At 38.0% G+C, this 18,161-nt stretch overlaps 1 protein-coding gene across 3 annotated transcripts in view; it reads left to right on the top strand.

The window, feature by feature from the left end:
• The window catches only part of MLLT3 (MLLT3 super elongation complex subunit), a 280,535-nt gene that overhangs the window by 93,084 nt on the left and 169,290 nt on the right, over positions 1-18,161 (top strand). The gene's annotated exons all lie outside the window — the stretch shown is intronic.

Raw genomic sequence — 18,161 nt, 5'->3', positions numbered from 1 at the left:
TGATGTTAAGTGTGTGAAACTCTTTTTGATTGCTGTTTTTATAGCCCTCTACAGTAGGCAGTAACTATTGGCCTATTTTTTTTTATCCCAATAGAGAATTTTTCTCCCATTCTGTGTCACTAAGGGAATTTGTCCAAAATTCTGACAGCATTATAATACTGAATGAGCATTATATATGCAATAGACAGTGGGCTCTTTAAGGTCTTAAAAAAATCTGTAATAACACATGAACAGTAAATAAATGTTTATTATAAACAAGTTGAATCAGACTAGTTTGAAAAATACAAATGCTATGTAAGTATAGTTATTTCCTATAGCTAATTAATAAAGTGGAGCACGTGTCCTTAAAGTGGATAGTAATTTCCAGCATATTACTGGAAATTTAGTAGGTACTTAAAATATGTCAGTCGAATTTATTGCAACACATTTTCAATTATCTCATGATATTGTAAAAATAATATGCTTTCCTTGGGAAAGATTTTACCTTTTAGTCTGCCTGTCAAATCTGCTACAAAGAGTTTTGGAAACAGAGTTCAGGTGAAATCTGTTACCAATTCAAGATTTCCACATAATCTTTCTACATTATTGCAACTACTTGGTGCCCTGTTAGGAGAAACACATTGTTGTTTGGTTCAAGTGAATCTGGAAATGATTCTACACACTCTGTAGGCAATAGAGCATTATAATAGATCTTGACAAAAAAGAAATAGATGTTTCTGCTCAGCCTAGCAAATAAACTTTTATAGTAGTATGTGCCTTTTGGCATGACAATTATTTAATAAAATAACATTCCAGAGACACAGAAAGTGAGGAATAACAGAGGGGACCTGACAGGTAATGAAAATTTTGGAGGTAAGCCAAGGAATGAGAACAGTAAGACTGTTGAAGTTCTCTGATTAACTGTAATTTAAACTATTTGGGTGTGTATACATAGAGATTTTTAAGCTTTTCTATATATATATATATATATATTGTGAGGCTACCTATCAGAATTGGACTTCTTTTTTGCTGGTTGTGATTAAAAGAGCTATTTATATAAACATTGGTATCTAAGCTTTTGTGATGGAACTACTTTCTCCTTCATGTGGATCACAGGTGGAGTTTGGTGAAGCCTTGGAGGAATCAGGAGATGATATTTGAGGCAGGTCTAGTGTTCACAGCAGGGAAGACCTGGGAGTGGGTCTGGGTTTATGGCGAATATCTTTTGGATCTCTCTCTCTCATTGGCTTTGCCGCCTTTTTTTTTTTTTTTTTTTGGTGAAAGTCTTCACAAAATACGTGTTGCTCTGGTGCAGAATGTGCATCAGCTCCTCTTTCTTCAGACATATTCCCAACCACAAAACCTTCATATTGGGGGTTCTTTGCATGAGCTTTGGGGTGGGGGGTGGGGCACAAGCCCCTTGAAATAGTATGAAACTTTTTATGTGTGAGAACATTTTTTGCACATGTATTTTTTGGGCGTGGATTGTCTGAGGTTTCATCAGGGTTTCTGAAATGGTTCAGAACCAGGGCAGTCCCCGTGGTCCCTGAGACACAAGTGTTAAGTAGGGCCATCAAACTGAAATCTTTGTCAATGGCGTTATGACTCACAGCACCAGATGCAGGGACTAGTTCTCTAGAAAGGTAATGCCACACTCTAGAGTCTTCCCTCTTCTGGGGTTGAGAAGGGAAGGGGGCAGGCACAGGAAAATCTTGTCCATTACTGTGACGCAAAAATTTGTTTTCCCTCCAGTAGCCCCTGCACAGGGGAGCTCGTGTCTGTAGCCCACCAGTACTAGTAGTACTACTGTACTAGGCAGTCTTCTACAAGGATTTATAGAGTTCATGAGTCACACTATGCTAGGCTGCTGCAACAAAGAGACCTAAGAATATGGTGACTTCCATAACAAAGATGTTTTTATCATTTATGCAAGTCCTGATAGATATCCCCCAGATGGGCGGATCTATGTTAATTCTGAGATCCTGGTTCCTTCCAAGTCTTTTGGACCCCATCCTGACACATTGTTGTCATTTGCATGACTGAAGCTCTGTGGCCGGCAGGTTTAGGTCTAGGTTTCATGGGGGTGGGACAGAAGGAGGAGCATATCTGATGTTTAAAGTCTAAGATGTCCAAAGTCATGTATCACTTCTCACACTCTTGGTAAGCACTATTCATACAACGATTCTACTGTAGAGGAAGCAGGGGAATATTGTGTAGCATGGAAGCAAGAACAGATTTTTGGTGGAGAGCTCTGAGTCTTTGCCATATTCTGCATGGTATTCTCCAACTGATTTGCACATTTGTTGAACCAGGGCCTTACTTGCTATCTCTTAGGTATAGTATCTTAATATGGTGTCTTTTGTATAGTAGATGTTAGATCATCTGTGTTTGCTGAATTGTCTTATACAGTGGAGTATGTATGTATGTATATATGTGTTTAAGTAAAGTCATTTTACATCTGGTGAATGCAAAAAGGCAAGTACCGTAAACAGCAGGAGTTCTAGCCAAAAGGGGAGGGGTTTGGTCATGTATTGTGCTCTCTGGCAATGAAGTTAGAAGCAGTTTTGGTGATGGTCACAGCTATTTTAGTAATAACCTCCGTTACCAACTTAGAGGAACAAAGTTTCTTGAAAACAAAATCAGTTGCGTTAAAAAAACCCAATAACAAATGAACTTTACTGGATGATGATGTTACATGTTATGCTATTGAAACAGCATTATTACTGTTAAACTTTGCAGGTGTGTGGGATAAAAACACTTGTACATGTACACGCTATTTTTACATGGATAGTCTGAGGCAGTGTTTCTGAAACATTAGTGGGTATCAGAACAAGCTGGAGAGCTTGTTAAAACATGACATGGACTCCTCCCCGCCAGGTTTCTGATTCATTCATTTTGGGGTGAGACCTGAGAATTTGCATTTCCAGCAAGTTCCCAGGTGGGGTTGGTGCTGCTAGTCTTGAGGCCACAATTTGAGAACTGTTGGTTTAAGGTAAGGGGAACATACCAGCTTATCGAAATGGGGAAGTATCTGTTATTACCAGTTCATGCTGGTGTGCTGTTGCCATATAAAACTTCTAAGAAAAATCTATTATGGAATGAAAACATGTTTGTTTTTTTTTAAATTTTATTTATTTATTTGACAGAGAGAGACACAGTGAGAGAGGGAACACAAGCAGGGGGAGTGGGAGAGGGAGAGGTGGTCTTCCCGCGGAGCAGGGAGCCTGACGTGGGGCTCGATCCCAGGACTCTGGGACCATGACCTGAGCTGAAGGCAGACGCTTAATGACCGAGCCACCCATGCGCCCCGATCTTATCCTTTTTTTAAGGCTGCACAATATTCCATTGTATATATGTGTATGTGTGCATGTGCGCACACACACATATATACCCCACATCTTCAATATCCATTCCTCTCTTGATGGACACTTAAGTTGTTTCCATATCTTGGCTATTGTAAATAATGCTGCAGTAAACAAAGGAGTTCATATATTTTTTTGAATTAGTATTTTCATTTTCTTTGGGTAAGTACCCAGAAGTAGAGTTACTAGATCATATTATATTTTTAATTTATAGTTTAAATTATTTTTAATAACTTAAAATTATTTTTAATACTTTAAAAATAAAGTATTTTTTTATTTTATAAAAATACTTTATAAAAATAAAACTGATTTTTTCTTTTTTTGAGGAATCTCCATATTGTTTTCCACAGAGGCTGCACCAATTTACATTCCCACCAACAATGTACAAGGGTTCCCTTTCTCTACATTCTCTACCACACTTGTTATTTCTTGCCTTCCTGATTGTAGTCATTCTGCTAGGTGTAAGGTTATCATTGTGGTTTTGATTTGCATTTCCCTGATGGTTAGTGATGTTGAGCATCTTTTCATGTGTCTGTTGGCCATCTGTATTTCTTCTTTGGAGAAATGTCTATTCAGGTTCTCAGCCCAGTTTTCCTCCTCTTCCTCCTCTTTTTTTTTTTGGTGCTGAGTTTTATATATTTTGGATGTTAATCCCTTGTTGGATATATCATCTGCAAATATCTTGTCCCATTCAGTAGGTTGCCTTTTTGTTTTGTTGATGGTTTCCTTTGCTGTGCAAAAGCTTTTGATTTTGATGTAGTCCCAATAGTTTATTTTTGCTTTTGTTTTCCTTGTTTGAGGAGACATATCTAGAAGAATGTTGCTGCAGCTGATGTCAGAGAAATTATTGCCTTTGCTTTCTTCTAAAGTTTTTGTGGTTTTAGGTCTTACAGTTAGGTCTTTAATCCGTTTTGAGTTTATTTTGGTCCAGTTTCATTCTTATATATGTAGCTGTCCAGTTTTCCCACCATTTATTAAAGAGACTGTCTTTTCCCCATTTTATAGTCTTGCCTGCTTTCTCACAGATTAATTAACCATATAAGTATGGGTTTATTTCTGGGCTTTCTATTTTGTTCCATTGATCTATGTGTCTGTTTTTTTGTGCCAGTGCTGTACCGCTTTGATTACTGCAGGCTTTTTCTTTTTTTTTTTTGTAAGATTTTATTTATTTATTTGACAGAGAGAGACACAGCGAGAAAGGGAACACAAGCAGGGGGAGTGGGAGAGGGAGAAGCAGGCTTTCCGCTGAGCAGGGAACCCGACGCGGGGCTCGATCCCAGGACCCGGGGATCATGACCTGAGCCGAAGGCAGACGCTTAACGACTGAGCCACCCAGGTGCCCTGATTACTGCTGCTTTGAAGTATATCTTGAAATCTGGGCTTATGATACTTCCAGTTTTCTTTGTTTGTTTTTCTTTTTATCTTCCCAAGATTGCTTTGGCTATTTAGGGTCTTCTGTGGTTCCGTACAAATTTTAGTATTATTTGTTCTACTTCTGTGAAAAATGTTGTTGGTATTTTGATAGGGATTGCACTGAGTATAGATTGCTCTGGTAATAATTTTAACAATATTCTTCCAGTCCACAAGCATGGAATATCTTTGCATTTGTTTATGCCATCTTCAGTTTCTTTCATTGGTGTTTTATAGTTCTCAGAGTACAAGTCTTTCACCTCTGGGTTAAGTTTATTACTAGGTATTTTATTCTTTTTGGTGCAATTGTAAATGGAATTGTTTTTTAAATTCCTCCTCCACTACTTTGTTATTAGTGTATAGAAATGTATTGATTTCTGGGTATTAATTTTGTATCCTGCAACTTTTTAAATTCTTGTATTACTTCTTGGAGTTTTTTGGTGGAGTCCTTAGGATTTTCTATGTATAGTATCATGTCATCTGCAAAAGTGCCAGTTTAACTTCTTCTTTACCGATATGGATGCCTCATTTCTTTTTCTTGTCTGATCGCTGTGGCTAGAACTTTTAGTACTATGTTGAGTAAAAGTGGCAAGAGTGGATATTCTTATCTTTTTGCTAATTTTAGAGGTAAAGCTGTCAAGTTTTTGCCATTACATATGATGTTAGCTGTGATATTTTCATATATGGCCTTTATTATGTTGAGAAATGTTCCCTCTAAACCTACTTCATTGAGTTTTTATCATGCACAGTTGTTGAATTTTGTCAAATGCTTTGCCTGCATCTATTGACATTATCATAAGATTTTTATCCTTCTTTTGTTCATGTGGTCTGTCACATTGATTGATATACAAATATTGAACCATCCTTGCATCTCTGGAATAAATCCCACTTGATTGTGGTAAATGATCTTTTAAATGTGTTGTTGAATGTGGTTTGCTAATATTTTGTGGAGGATTTTTGTGTCTCTGTTTATCAGGGATATTGGCTGGTAGTTTTCTTCTTTTGTGATGACTTTGTCTGGTTTTGGTATCAGGGTGATGCTGGCCTTGTAGAATGTATCTGGAAGCTTTCCTTCTTCTATTTTTGGGAGTAGTTTGAGGAGAATAAGTATTAACTTTTCCTTAAATGTTTGGTGTAATTCACCTGTGAATCTGTCTGGTCCTGGACTTTTATATTTTGGTAGCTTTTTTGATCACCAATTCAATTTTGTTACTAGTAGTTCATCTATTCAGATTTTCTGTTTCTTCCAGACTCAGTTTTGGAAGATTATGTGTTTCTAGGAATTTATCCATTTCTCAGAATTCATTATTTTTATTGGCTAAATAATATTTTATAGAGAGAATCAACTGATTTATTCTGCCTTTCTGCTGTTGATGACAATCACACTTCCAGTTTTTGTTCATATAAACAGTAATGGAAAAATATCCCTGAGTATATTATCTTTGAATACTGGTGCTTATAGTTCAGTTGAATAAATATTAAAAATGATGGGAGGATGTGTGACTTTTAAAATTTAATAACATTTTACCATATGTCTTTCTAGAAGATTATGTAGACCTATATAAATCCCCCCCCCCACCAAAGGCAGTGTATGAGAATGCCCATTTCCATAAGTGCTTCCAACTTTGAATATTAACAATCACCAACTTTTGGCAAAATTCATCTTTTTTTTTCGTGCTTACCAGTGAGGTTGACTACTATGTCTTTTGTTTTTCATTTATTTGTATTTCTTCTATTTCTTGCTCATTTTTGTCTCTTGGGTTCTTTTGCATATTCAGTTGTTGGAGTTCTTTAAAGGTATTGATCCATTGTCATCTGTGTTTTGCAGTTGTTTTCTTCTAGTTACTTCTTTGATAGTGGTGCCTTTGCCTTTTGCCGTACAGAACTACTAAGTGTTTATATAATAAAATCTGTCAGTCCTTTATGTTTTGTACAGGAATTTTGAGTACATGAAACATTTTCACATTTGATCCTTATAATTTACCTGAGATAAAGAGAGTATTGTTGATAACCCCAATCTTCGAAGAAGTCAACTGGCCTGCCCAGGTTTGTAAGTAGTTCATATCAGATTCAAATTAAGTTGTTTTTAAAATTCTGTATCCTGGACATTGTACTGTGCTCTGATGGATATAGTTCTTTTTACAACAAAAGTTACTTAAATTACTTGGCAGAATATAAAGCAAAAATCTGTGGTATTAATGAAACATAATTGTAATCTGTTTTCAAAGATGTATGTGGATATAAGACACAAGTTATTTTGCTAGTGAAAGATGCATTGATGTGTACATAACAGAAGTGATTTGAGCTGTGGTATAATTACAGTCTTGCCGTGGTGAGCTGTTTTTAACATGTTATCACATACAGTAGTTCAATTGTTTATGCTTAAAACAACCAAAAACCTCAAGTGTAGATATTAATAAATACTTGTCTCAGGAGAAAAAGCAAGGTAGAAGAGAAACAACCCTCCAACAAGGGTTTTTTTTTTTTTTTTAAGATTTTATTTATTTATTTGTCAGAGAGAGCGAGCAAGCACAAGCAGGGGGAGGGGCAGGCTGAGGGAGAAGCAGACTCCCCACTAAGCTGGGAGCCTGATGTGGGACTAGACCCCAGGACTCTGGGATCATGACCTGAGCTGAAGGCAGACACTCAACCTACTGAGCCATTCAGGCGTCCCCAGCAAGAGTGTTTTAATGACTCAGACTAGGTCCTACTAGAGAGTGATAACCACTTTTATCCAGAGATAAAGAATTCCAAAGAATAAACTCTTCTTCCCACTATATTCATCTGAAATTTAAGCAGAGTAAATACACCTTTTAGTCCACATTTTAATGGATATACTGCCCATAGTGAACACACTAAAAAATAGATCACCAGCTTAGGTAGGCTTCAGTGATTGTGCTACCAGATGTTGAGGGGACCCAATCTGGATTCTGAATGGAAAGAGTTTGACAGATCTAAGCAGACCTGGTGTTCATGTAGATCTTCACAAAATAACTCTTGTGGGCACTGTATACTAGGGGAAATAGGGAGCTTAATACAATAGTTACCTCTCCTGCATGGAAAGAGCAGGGCCCTAGTTCTTATAATTTCTGTTGGTTTATTTTGGGTTGTAATTCCTTGTCATGCCTTCACCACCCTTCTCTACAAAATCACCCGACTTTTGGAAATGAAACTGCTTGAAATGAAATCATGTAACATGTTCTTTTGGTTGCTAATTCCCTTGAGGCTATAGAGATGACAGGTGTATGATTAGTGATGCCATAAATTAGAAATGATTTGAGTACAGTAAAATTGGGATCCTTGGCCATTTTTTTAAGAGCTGGGCCTTTGGGGTCTATATGTTTATTTTATACTTATTTAGTGAACATGCCAGCTATAGTTTGCCATCTGTGTTAAAAAAGATTTTTTTTAAAGAAAATTTAATATTTTTTGTTTTATTTAGTTCTTTCTAATTCAAGAGGCCAGTCTCTATAAACTTGAATTGCATGGAGTCTGACTTTGTAAAGCAGTAGTTTGTGCTTATCTGTCCAATCCTTTCTTATAGCCTGAATCTTTAACCATCTTTTGTCTTCTTCATTCTTTACCTCCAAGATTTACTTTCAGTTCCTCACTAAAGCCATGACTGGGGTTTTGTTGACTAGAATTTCTTCTCTTTAGGTCTCTAGATCCCGGGATGATAGTGTTGGCTCTGGGGTAGTGTCCTCCGCTATCTCTCTCTACCATCTGTAAACACTTTCATTCTGCCTTTAGTGGATGGGCCTCCTGAGGATACACGAAGCAGAGTGTTTGTGAAAGGAAACTGATAAGACTGAAGACATTTTCTTTTATAAAGGAGGCAGGGTGGAATGTGGGGAAAGGTAAGGGAATAGATCTGTTGTCATTATTACTCATGCATTTCAAGCATTCTGTGGGTTTTGCCTTTACCTGGGGTTTTGTGAGACATTTACTAATGGTCTTTATGACGGGGAAGTTGAATGTATTTTAAATTTAAAGCAATCTCAAAAGCATGGTATTATGATTCTTGTCAGTAGGAGAGCCTAAAATAATTTATTGTGATACATTGCAACAGAACCTCCCTTTTTGTGTTTAAGCAGCAGGGAATGTAAATTTGAATATCTTAATGTTCCTAATTAATTTCCAGCTTTAGTATGCCTACTTCTCTTCCCATATAAGCTGCTTTCTTTCTTTTATTCTTTTTTTTTATGTGTTATACTTTAACGCTTAGCCTAGATATTAGGCACACTTCATTTGGATTGATGATATGTTGTTATTGTAAAATGTACTTTTTCTTTTTATTTTATGGTGATTTTAACATTTAAAATGTTGAGCCTGTTGACTTGTCTGTTTTTGCTTGAGGGTTTTTTGTGTTTTTTTTTTTTTCCATTTTGGGAATAGGCTGCATAGTATTATGTGATTGGTTAATTTTCTTCTAATACTGCTGCTCTGCCTTTGAAGAAGACAATGAGCTTACTATAGTTAGTAAGCAAAATCTTGCATGCATGGGCAGGAGGAAATTGGGTAATCCTGGGAAATCATCCGTTAGCTTTGAACATGAGATTAATTTTGGTTTTGATTACTGTGTTATACCAGAGGTTTGGGAGGGATGGAGGAAACATGTAAGGGTCTGGTTTTTAAGGCAAGCTTTAGAAAGGTTATGTAAGATTTGATCTTTCTATAAATATCTTTTTATAGTGATACCATTGTCATTTTTTAAAAATAATAGAAGTTTTGAGCATAGGCCTTGGTCACTCAGAGCAGGCAATTTTAGGCTTAAGAAATATTCCCTCAGATCATCAGTTTTCATCAGAGGCTGATGATCTTTTCGTACCTTGTAAGGTAAGAGGTGGGTTGCTGGAGATTTGCTGGAGATTCTGAACTAACAGATTATATATATATATATATATATATATATATATATATATATATATAAATTTGTAGACTGTATATAAGTGCTCAAATTTAGAGCTAAGTATGGGTGGAAAACTTGACCTCAACTCAGCTTGTCCCCTTCCCCCCTTTAAAGATTAGTTAGCTGATAGAGGGATGTTTTAAGAAACAGGCTCTTTGTCAAAAGTAGATACTGTCCTTAAAATTGACTATTCACTTTAGCATTAAGCCAGGGCCTGCCCTCCTGGAGACTTTAGGGGTACCTTGCAGTCTTGCTCCTGACAATTGAATAGTAAGTATTGATTTGCAACAAAGAAAATTAATGTTATGTGTTTGTGAAGGATTCATTTTTAAGTGATATTCTCCCTCTCTCTTAAATAGCAAGTGATTAACTGCAACTTTAATTTTCAATTAATCAAATTAGGTTTCTACTGGTAAATTTTGATTACATGCAGTTCTAACAGCTTCCAGATACACTTCTCTTTCCCATATGCTTACCATATGCTGAGTAAAACCAATGTAGAATAAATTAGTGTAAAAGTAAGAACACTTAGTTCTTTTGTAGAGTTCATCTTGAATGATGGAAGACAGCTCAGAATCATTTTAGCTACGAGGCACCTTTTGAAAAGTGATATGGCAAAATAGCCCATTTATGTGTGCCAGGGTCTGTTTTCATAAATGTAAATTTGGAAGTTCATTAAAATTTTGGCATGTGATTTGGAATGCATAATAACTGGAAGTGATTCAAAGCCAGAAATCTGTATCCTTATACCAACAACATGTTTCACTGAAGACTGGCTTTGTGTGGTTGTTTAATATTTAAAAGTTAAAAAAATAGTATTTACTCAATGGTTATGGCTCTGGAAACTATGTTCAGGACGGAGAGGCTGCAGAAGCAAGGGAGAGCCAGCAGTCTAACTGGTGGGCCCAGAGTGCTCACCAGCCTCTCCTCCTTGTATAAGCAAGGCAGGTGACTTTGGACTAGTGAACACTGTCCCTAATTTTTCAGAGATGGCAAAACAGAAATGTGTGTTTTCCTCGCTTTCTTTGGGAATGTGAAGATGGACCATAAGGAACATTTCAGCTCAACGTAAAAAGAGCTGAGAAATGGCCAAACTGGGGTCAGGCATAGGTGGCATCTAATGCTAGTAGCTAATGTGAGCCCTTAGTGCTTGGAGATATTCTAATGTTACATGCCAGGCCTAGTGCTAACCTGTAATATAAGCCTACCAAGGTGAGGATGTAGAAGCAAAGGAGAAGAGAAAAAATTGACCTACCGTTGGTGCAAATCAGCCCATTGATACTACCATTCTCTGTAGTAAGAGAAGTGCATTTCATCACCGGCCTTTCAGGCATCTTCCAGTGGGGCAAAGGAAGGAGTGCTTCCCAATCAAGGTAAGAACAAATGAGGAATTACTACAACAGGAAAGGTTTTATTTTATTTTATTTTTTTTAAAGATTTTATTTATTTGACACAGAGATAGAGGCACAAGTAGGCAGAGGGAGAGGGAGAAGGAGAAGCAGGCTCTCTGCTGAGCAGGGAGCCGGACGTGGGGCTCGATCCCGGGACCCCAGGATCATGACCTGAGCCGAAGGCAGCCACTTAATCGACTGAGCCACCCAGGCGCCCCTGGAAAGGTTTTATTTTAAAGCTTACAGGCTAACCTTTTCAAAATCTTATCCCCTGCCCAATGTTGTTTTTGCTGTTATATATGTGTACTTTGTACAGATGCCATTTTTATTCTGTTATTTCTCTCCATGACTTTGTTTTTAAAGTTCTTGTTCCGTGACATCTCAGGCGCTTTGGTTTCTACCTTCCAATTTTGTCTTAGGAGTAGAAAAATGGTTTATGAGGGGACTAAGATGATCCCCAGGATGAAAAGTCACACTCCTTGGGTTTGTGATTATCTCCTTAGCTCATATTCTATCACTCAGTATGCCATTTATGGATATTGTTCTGTAATTAACCAAGCTTCCTGCAGAAAGTAAGTTTAAAATCACTGTCCTCTTGGTTTATTTCCTCTTAGCCTTTGATCTATTTGACTTTGACACATGCTTCTTACCAACTTCTGTAGATTCTCATTCTGACAGGATACTTTGATTCTTACCCCTCCCCACCAGCCCTGTTTCAATGTATCAGTCACCAGATCGGATGTTCTTGTATCTGTTTTGTTGACTCCGGATTTGGCCCCTCCTTTTCTTCGACCCAAACCTAGTAGTTTTTCCTACTTCCAGGCTCCCTTTCCTCAAACCATTTTTTACATTGTGGCCAGTTGCCATTTGAAAAAATGGGTCTCCTCAAGTTTTTCTGCTTCTTGAAAGTATTTGGTGGTTGTCTGTTGCCTATAGAATTCAGCTCTTTATGGTACTCTGTAAGAAACATCACAGGCTGGCCCTTGCTACTTTTCTAGCCTCATGGTTGTTCACAAATAGCCAGGTACCTGTAACCATACTTCAAGTTCACTTGTAGTTCCTTATCAAGCCATATAGTCCGTCCACCCTGGGTTATTTGCTCATGCTTTTCCGTTTGCCTACAATGGACGCCTTTCATTTTCTTCTCTCAAGTACTTACCTACTTTTCCTTAAAGGTAATCTCTTTTGTGTGTGATTTTAACTGAGTCTCCTAAGTCTTAAGAAGGCTTGCCTGTGGTGTGGTTATATAATGGTTGTTGGTAAATTTGCCTTTATGGTTAGATGCTTAGCTATGTAAGAAGCAGGAGACTGTGCCTTACTCAGCTTTGTCATCTAGCACATAGCAGAAGGCTTGGCATGCAGTTGGTGTTCCATAAATATTTATTGTATGGAATTTAGTTTATTTTCCATTACATTTTATAGAGAATGAGTGAATCTTAAAGTAAATGAAGTACCTAAAAATGGTATATTTGAATGAAGATTTGTGGTTTATCATGATTTATGGAAATAGAAAGGGAGAAATCACAATTCCTTGGCACTCAAATTAGTGAATAGATACCATGAACCATAATTGGTGAGTTATCCAAAACACATTCACCTTTGGCTAAGGAAAATGTGTGTGTGTGTGTGTGTGTGTGTGTGTGTTTCAATGAGAAATTAACTTGAAACCAGTGAAAGAATGACATGAAACTCTGAATTATAGTTCTTTTCTCCCCAAGATTTTATTTATTTGAGACAGAACAAGCGGTGGGGAGGGGCAGAGGGAGGGGAGAGAGAGAGAGAGAGAGAGAGAGAGAGAGAGAGAGAGAGAGAGAGAGAGAAGCAGACTCCCTGCTGAATAGGAAGCCCGATGTGGGGCTCAATCCCAGGACCCTGAGATGATGACCTGAGCCAAAGGCAGATGCTTAACTGACTGAGCCACCCAGGTGCCTCAATAGTTCTTAATAATTATTTATTGGTAGGGCTAGAGTGGAACCTAGGTTTCTGGGCCCTGATCATAAGGAAGAATGTTGGAGTGGAAGGGTTTGTGAATGACACAGATGAGAGGGAAGTGCTTGCCATCAGTTTCTCTGTGTGACTTTGGGTAAATAATTTTTCTGACTCTCCTTTTTATAACGCACTGCACCTGAGTACCTGAGACGGTAGTGTATACTAGACTGTAAATAGTCAAGAAAGAAAAGAGGATTGGCAGAAACAAGAATGGGCAAAACATTGAGCCCCAGGGATTTTAGTATATAGCTTGTCTTTGGCCTTTAATTTGTATGGAGCAGTCCCCTGTTCTCACAGCCCCAGGAGGATATGTTTGGGAGTAAATTGTATTTTATAAATATTTCCACATTATCTCCCATTATACATGTTCTTCTTCTTTTTTTTAAAGATTTATTTATTTATTTTGAGAGAGTGAGAATGAGAGAGAGAGAGAGCGCGCACATGAGAGGGGGGAGGGCCAGAGAGAGAAGCAGGTTCCTCGCTGAGCAGGGTGCCTGATGCGGGACTCGATCCTGGGACCCTAGTCTCATGACCTGAGCCTAAGGCAGTCGCTTAACCAACTGAGCCACCCAGGCGCCCATACATGTTCTTCTTATAATTTGATTTTGACATTCCTATCACGAAGTGGGGGTGCTGTTTCTCCCCTTTGAAGCTGAGTGAGCTCTTGTGACTATTCCAGCCTACAAAGAACTGCAGAAATGATTCTAGGTGGTTTCTGAAGCTAGATCATGAAAGTCTGTGTGGCTTCCTCTTTGTTGGCTGGAATGTAATGCTTGGTTACGAAACCTATAGCCATCATGTGAGCAGTCCATTTAGCCTGAGGCCATTGAGTTGTGAGGCAAGACTGAGAAGACTTAACTGTGTTGAGATGTCCAGCCAGCCTTCTGCTTCCCTGGACCCCAGCAGCTCCAGCCACCATCTAACTGCAGCCAAATAAGAAATTTTGAGCCGGAGCTGCTCAGCCAAGCCTTCCTGAATTCCTGACACAGAAACCATGAAAGATAGTAAAATGGCTATTGTCCTTTTAAATTGAGTTTGGGGTTGTTTATTCAGCAGTTGATCGTTAGAACATGTTTCTTTGGAGAAGCATTTTCTGTTTTCTTGTAGGTGGTATTGAAGGAAGACAGGGCTAGAACTAGAAGAAGCACTTCTTAGTGCATATTGAGAGTTGTCACTGCCCTAACCTGTTCCTCCAAACTTTTGTACCCTAATTGGGCGTAGGTCAAGGAGGGGAGATCATAAAAGAGAAGGTCATGTAACAATATTTTCCTCTTCACATTACCTTTACCTAATAGTTGATAAAGAGGGGTTAGCCAAGAGTAGTTGCTTAAACTAAACTGTGTCACTGGAATCTGTTTTGGGGAAGTAAGGTCATGGGCAAGAAATCCTGCAAATGAGCTTGGGGTCTATCTCTATGGGAACAGTGAATGAGGCAAGACCAGGCTGTTGTCAAGGAGGCCAGAATTTATGCTGAATAATTTATTGTTCAGTGTGCTTTTTAAAATATTAAAATCTGAGTGCCTTTTATGGGTTGAATTTGTCCCCTGCCGAAAGATGACATTGTAACCCCTACATACCTGTGTACATGACCTTATTTGGAAATAGGGTCTTTTATAGAGGTCATAGTGGATTAGTGTGGGCCCTAAGTCCAGTGGCTCGTGTCTTCCTAAGGAGGTGGCGTGAAGATCCAGAGAGACACAGAGAAGAAAGCCATGCAAAGACAAGGCAGAGACTTGAGTTAGGCCACCACAGTTAAGGAATGTGAGTGTGCCAGAAACCACTAGAAGCCAGAAGCTAGCAGAGTGAAGGAAGGATTCTTTCTTAGAGCTTTCAGAGGGAGGTTGGCCCTGCCAACACCTTGATTGCCTTGATTTCTGTCTTTTAGCATGAAGGATTAAATTTTTAATTTAATTTAAATTAAATTAAATTAAATTTAATTTAAATTAAAATTTAAACTGGTTGGCCTCAAGCCAACCAGTTTCTGGTACTTTGTTATGGCAACCCTAGGAAGCTACTGTGGTACCTGAAGTTAGATAGGGACAATGAAAAAATGTTGCTCTTCAAAAGTTATGGAGATGAAAAGATAAGCCACAGGCTGGGAGAAAATATTTGCTAAGCGTATATCCGACAAAGGACTTGAATCTAAAGTACATAAAGATATATAACCCAATAATAAGAAACCCCCATTTAAAAATAGGCAAAAGATTTGAAGACATTTCAAGAAAGGAGATACACACATGTCAAAGAAGCACATGAAATTATGTTCAGTATCACGAGTTGTTAGGAAAATAGAAATTAAAACTACCATGAGATATTATTACACTACGCCTAGAATGGCTAAAATTAAAAAGAATGGCTGTACCAAATGTTGATGAGGATATGGAGCAATTGGAACTCTTATACATTGCTGGTTCAGTACTTAAAATGGTATATCACTTTGAAAGACAGTTTTTCTTTTTCTTAAAAACCTTAAGTATACAACCCCCTGGTTGTTCTATTCATAGCTATTTACCCAAGAGACTTGAAAGCATACTTCCCTAGGAAGGCTTTTACACAAATGTTCTTAAGAGTTACTTGTATTAGCCCTAAACTGGAAGTAACCCAGATGTCCACCAACAGGGAGATGGATAAACAAATTGTGGTATAATGAAATACTACACAGCAATAAAAAGGAATCAGCTATTGATATTTACAAAATATGGATGAAACTTAATATTAATTATATTGAGTAAAAGAAGCCAACTTCCTCCCTTCCTCCCCCAAAAGTGTACATATTGTATGATTCCATATGTAGATATATCAAATTTTAGAAAATGCAAAGTAATTATAAGTGACAGTGAAGATCAGTGGTTATGGGAGGTGTGGTTTGGGAGATAGGGCAGGCCAGGGAGGGGAAAGATTTTAAAGAGACGTGAAAAAGCATTTAGGGTTGATGGATATGTTCATAATCTTGACTGTGGTGATGGTTTCCTTGGTGTATATTTATGTCAAAACATTGAATTATGCACATCCCATATGTGATATTTTAATATGTCAGTTATGTCTCAAGGCCAGAACAAAAAGAGAAAAGTTATATGGGAAAAATTAGGGTTAAGAAGGGGGCGTAAACTCCAGGTCCTATTCTACTAACGTTTATCAGCTGAGCATGAGCAGGCACAGTTCGCTTTGCCATTTACTGTTGAATATACCATGTCTTTAATGGCAAGAGACCATTTAAATCTAGTGCCAACAAGTAAACCAAACCTTTAGAATCAGTTGGGGTTTAATCACAGAAGACCATAATGGGTTATGTAATAGAAATTAAACCTTAAAGATCGATGGTAGGAGCTTGGGAAATGAAGGGCCAGGAGGCAAGCTGGAGGATGAGTGGAGTCCCCGACTAGTCAGTCTGAGAATCCAAGCATGAGACAAGGCTCCTGGGGCAGGGGGCCGTGGACTCATGTGCCTCTGTGTAATTACCATCTCTTTGTGTCTGTGGGGGGGGGCCTGGAGTTGCTGTTGACCTACAGGACCAGTTTGGAAAGGTAGATAGGGATCTGAGAAGAGCAAAGATAAGCTTGAACCCGCCCACAGAGCCTGCCTGGTCACTGTTCTAACCATAACAACCTTCAGAGAGTAATGGCTTCCAAGTCCATACAGATCTGTCCAGACCTATGCAAATTCTGCTCTTGGTCAGCCCTAAGCTGCAACTATACAGGGAAGAGATTCCAGGAAATGTAGTTGTGCTTAACAAATTTGACACAGCATAAACCACCACAACCTGCTAATTAATGGCCTTGGTAATTGTAGTACCAGTTATGAACCCACGGTCCCCTGTTCTTACGTAATGGGTCGATTATGCTAAACAAACACAGAATAGCTTTGGGAGTGATCTGATTGGGACAGAATGCAGTGAGTTAGTCTGGGCATGAGGAATAAGGGTAGATCTTTTCAGAATCAGGGCTGATTACAATGTAAACAATAGGGAGACTCTCCATCCCCTCTTACAAGGAAGGTGTTTATAGCAACATAAACACCTTTTCAGCACAGTAACATAAACAGTTTCTCAAGGAAACATTCTCTGGCATTCAGGAAATGTTTCTTTCTTTACAAACAAAAAAGTGTTTTTCTTAAGATTTAATTTACTTAAGGGCTCTGTTTAGAACAAGGCTATGATTGTAGAGGGATAAAGTTATTCCCAGAGCACTTTTGTGGTAGGCTCTAGTTGAAGTCCTTATAGAAGCATCTTGTTTAAAAATCCGTAGACCAGCAGAGCACAGGTCAGTACAGGTGTACCACATTACATTTTAGATACGCCTCTGGAAAGTTGTATAAATTATACTTTTGTGAGTCAGATTGTATTACAAATTTCCAGTAGGCTATGATTTGATATTTTCTTATGAAAATCCTTCTTGAAAATGTGAAGATCCTTTGTTACAGGTATAACATACTATCTACAGTGAGGCCAGGGACTGTGATATGGGACATGTATTTATCTCAAATATACCTAAGTAATGCATTTGTACAGTGAATAAATGCTTCCTAAAATTGGTCAAATTAGGATGCTTATGTTAAAATTCTTTAACTTCTTTAAAATAACTTCAAACAATTGGAAATAGATTTCATCCATAAGACACAATTATAGGTTTGAAAAGGAGAGGAAAATTCATTAGCAAGAACGCTTTTCTTGATAGAGGATGGAGAACAGATGTACCTATTTTCAGCACGTTATTAAAAATATATAGTTCTGGTAGTGCAATGAAGATGCTGTTAATAGGCACAAAGCATCATGTTTCTTTTTTGTTGTTGTTTTTTACCTTTGTGGAAAGGCTTGATTTAATTAAAAGATTTACCAACAGTCTCTAGGAATGACTTATTCATTGCCGACTAGATTTTGTGTAGCTTTGCACAACTTAGAATGTGGATGCAGGAGATGGTTTATCATGCTGCCTTTTGTCTTAACCTCTGGACTAGTGCTTCTCAAAACTTTAATGTGCTGACAAATGACCTAGGCATCTTTTTATTTTATTTTATTTTTTTAAAAGACTTTATTTATTTGAGAGAAAGAGTTAGAGGTAGCACGAGCAAGGTGGAGAGGCAGAGGGAGAGGGGGAAGTAGACTCCCCGTTGAACAGGGAGCCT

This window comes from Eumetopias jubatus, unplaced genomic scaffold (assembly GCF_037043125.1).
Source record: "Eumetopias jubatus isolate StellerSeaLion01/CBP00866 unplaced genomic scaffold, mEumJub1_p1.0 scaffold_15, whole genome shotgun sequence".
NCBI lineage: Eukaryota > Metazoa > Chordata > Mammalia > Carnivora > Otariidae > Eumetopias > Eumetopias jubatus.
This window is presented reverse-complemented; position numbering and strand designations above follow the sequence as displayed.